We start from the raw sequence: 2,500 nt of genomic DNA, 5'->3' as shown, positions 1-2,500 counted from the left end.
TTTTGATAAACTATCTGCGCCCCTTTAAATAGGATGCAAACCAATGGAGAGCATTTCCCTCGATGCCATATCGAGAGTTTAGTCGACTTAACAAGATGACATAGTCGACTGTGTCAAAAGCAGCCGTTAAGTCAAGTAATAGGAGAAGGACACTTTCCTTTTTGTCAATTGCATTAAGAGTATCTGACTGCACTTTAAGGAGAGCGGTTTCTGTACTGTGAGCCGTTTTATAGGCAGATTGAAATATTTCTTGAAGCCCATTAGCATTGAGGTAGTCAGTAAGTTGGCAGGCTACAGCTTTCTCAGTGACCTTAGACAACAGTTTTAGATTAGAGATAAGTCGAAAATGAGAAAACAGTTGATGGTCGAGAGAGTCCTTTTTGAGCTTGGGTCTCACCATTGCTTCTTTAAGGTGGCGCGGAACGTTTCCTATTGTTAGTGACAGGTTAACAATTCTTGTGATGACAGGTAGCAATGTATCTAGGCATTCTCTTAGTAAGATGGATAGTAGAGGGTATAGCTTACAGGTCTTAACGCCAGCTGAGACTAAATATTTTCTGATGTCATTGGTGGTTACAGAACGAGGATCTGTAAGTTCAGATTGACAGCAGAAGAGGTCAGGTAGTGGGTTAAATTATGGATTCTGAGTCATGAGACAGACTGCACCGTATCTTAGATATCTTCTCATGAAAAAAGGCAGCAAATTAATTAGCAAGTTGTTCGCTCGATTTTGATGTAGAGAAGCGGGGTTCTTGTTTCCTTTGAAGTAACTGATCAATAGTTTGGAAATAAATTTCTGATTTCCTTTGTTTTCAGCAATAATAGAAGAGTAGTGAATGGATTTTGCATCTCTTATCATGTCATTGACTATACCACATTGATTGATATACAGCATACAGCTGCTTGTTAGTGCCAAGGCTCGACTTACGCCATCATCGCTCTAGCTTCCGACGTTTTCTCTTCTCGTCATCGATAGAGTCATACCAGGGAGCGTAAGGTCTAAGGGTAATTGTACGCTTCTTAATCGGTACATGTATATAAAGGAGAGTAGTCAACGTTGTTTCAAAATTATCTACGAGAGGCAAAAGATCCATATCAGAATAAACTGAAAGGAGAGCCAACGACATGATATCAGCTTCCAGGGCCTCGATGTTTACTGCCCTAATTTTCCTGTAGGTGATCTCCTTCCGTTCAAAAAATGGCTTTTTTAGCTTCACTTGTGAATAGATAGCATAATGATCAAATATTTTAAGGTAGATTAAGCCAGGTATGATGCGGACATCAGATATAAAGTTATCACCTGAACGAGTAATAAGTAGATCTAGAGTGTTACCGTTCTTGTGGGTAGCTTCACTGACATTTTGTTCCAGAGTAAACCCATTTTACATGCGAAGAAACTTCTTTGCGCAAGTCTCCGATGGCTTATTCACGTGAAAATTAAAGTCACCAGCTATCAGAACCTTGGAGGAAGTAATTGCCAGGCATTCCAGCAGAGAATTAAATTCATCAAAAAAATCATTTTCTTTTAAACCATTCTGTTCAGATGGCGGAGGCCTGTAAACATTAACAAGTCTCACACAGGCATTTCGATATTTCACCAATACATCCATGTATTCAAAAGACCTGACTTTGGTCAGATTCTGTTTCCTAATCTGCACACATTTTTTTAACTAGCAGTTACAGACCTCCACCGTTTGAATCAGCTCTTGGAATATGATGGAAGCCATAGCCTTTTGGACATATTTCTCTTACATGATATATATCTTTGTCACCTGGATCAAGCCAGGTTTCAGTAACTGCAAGCAGATCGACATCATGTTCAACAACATAATCCTTGATCAGAAGAGCTTTTTTCCTAATAGAACGAGAATTTAACAGACAGAAATCAAGGAATCTCTGAGGCTTACTTGACTCTGCTGTTGTTGTTTGTATCTTTACGCAGGTCGGGGACAAACATTGTCGACCAAAAATGCAAGGACTCAGTGCTCATGTCTACATTGAGTAGATCTAGTCTCGGTATAGTGAAACTTTAGAGGTGAAGATTTGCTGCAGTGTTTTAGGCTTGGAATTGACGCAACGTAGCAAAAATACCGGTAATAGCCTGACTCAAGAATGTCGCCCCGTTTAGTTGTGCTTCAGAAATGACTTCGTAATTGATTCATGTAGATATATATATAGTCCGCAACGGACTACGTATCACCATCGAAGCAAACAAAAAGATTATCAGCTTCCTAGACGTCACTCTCAACCTAAACAACAGCACCTACCAGCCCTACACAAAGCCTAACACCACACTACAGTACGTACACCGCGAGAGCAATCATCCACCGATCACCACAAAGAACATACCTGCCAGCATCAACAAACGACTTTCATCCCTTTCATCAGACAAAGCTTCATTCGACAAAGCCGCCCCCCCGTACCAAAAAGCACTTGAAGAAGGCGGATACCAATACACCCTTCACTACGATCCCACCACGACTCCAAAACGCAAAAACAG

This window comes from Stylophora pistillata, chromosome 2 (genome assembly GCF_964205215.1).
Source record: "Stylophora pistillata chromosome 2, jaStyPist1.2, whole genome shotgun sequence".
NCBI lineage: Eukaryota > Metazoa > Cnidaria > Anthozoa > Scleractinia > Pocilloporidae > Stylophora > Stylophora pistillata.
This window is presented reverse-complemented; position numbering follows the sequence as displayed.